General features: G+C 52.4%; 1 protein-coding gene across 2 annotated transcripts in view; it reads left to right on the forward strand.

Moving 5' to 3' along the window:
* The window catches only part of Fbln2 (fibulin 2), a 63276-nt gene that overhangs the window by 45121 nt on the left and 16925 nt on the right, over positions 1-1230 (forward strand). The window lies entirely within an intron of this gene.

Genomic DNA, 1230 nt, shown 5'->3' on the forward strand with positions numbered 1-1230 from the left:
CATCCACCCACCCACCCATCCATCCTATCATCATCCACCCACCCATCCATCCTATCATCTATCCACATTCATCCATCTTTCTTATCCACCTAATTCTCTGTCTATCCATTCATTGTTCCACTTCCTCGTTAGTCCCCAAATCTATCCATGATCCACCTCCCCAACTCACTCATTCACCTGTTCTTTCACCTGTCCACCCACACACCCACTCATCCATCCATCTTTCCTTTCATCTGTCCCTCTATTTGCCCATCCATCCACTTACCCAGCCATCTGCCAGCTTAGCTGAGGTGCTGGTTGAAAAAAATAACTTACGAAGAACAAGCTATATCCAAAGAGTGGTTCAAGGTAGAGGTCAGGAGGAGACCCAAACTCAGAGGACAGTGCACAGGGAACCGGATAGACAACATTGCTGGCCAGGGTCCATCCATCCTCAACCACCCACACAACATTGTGTCTTTTCCACTGAGGAGCTTCTGGAGTCTTCTTGGCTCTGGGAGATGCTGGTGGTAGGAGCAGACTGTTCTGCTTCAAGTCCTGTTTGGAATGGCCTCAGGCATATCCTCTCCCTTTTCTGCTGGGAGAATGGTCAGAAAAGGCACGCAGATGGCAATGAGCAGGGCCTGGTCCACAGAGGTACATGCTGGTGTGCTCAGGGACCTCTGGGCCTTGGTCTGCCTCTGGTCACTGTTCCAGGTCCGTAGGACAGCTGTGGGCACCAGACCAGGGCTTCTCAGGACGGAGCTCAATGCAGACACCGTGCCTATGACATGCCCTATGACATACAGCTTCATGCTGCCATCCTGTTCTCTTGATGCCCAAGGCTGATGGTAAGGGCTGAGGTATCAGGCCAGTGCAGAGCAGCCCAGCAACAGCCGCCTTTCTCTCACTACTACCCTCTGCAGAGCAGGCTGTGGGTCCCAGGACCTGGGGGACACAAAGAGCCTAGTGCTGAAGTCATAGCCTGATTTGTCTCAACCTAGGCCAGCACTCTTTCTATGACTCCAGTTCAGCACTTTAGCAAGAGCCTCAATTAGGCATGGTCTGTCCTGTTGAAGGGACCCAGATGATGAAGACTCAGACCCATTACAGAGGTTCACTATTGTTCATTCATCCATCTACTGTCCCTCCATCCCTCCATCTATACCTCCATCCCCCACCCCATCCATCCCATCCTCCATCCCCCATCCCTCCCCTCCCTCCATCCCCTCCCCCCCTTGCCGTTTGATT

This window comes from Microtus ochrogaster, unplaced genomic scaffold, assembly GCF_000317375.1.
Source record: "Microtus ochrogaster isolate Prairie Vole_2 unplaced genomic scaffold, MicOch1.0 UNK1, whole genome shotgun sequence".
NCBI classification, from domain to species: Eukaryota; Metazoa; Chordata; class Mammalia; order Rodentia; family Cricetidae; genus Microtus; species Microtus ochrogaster.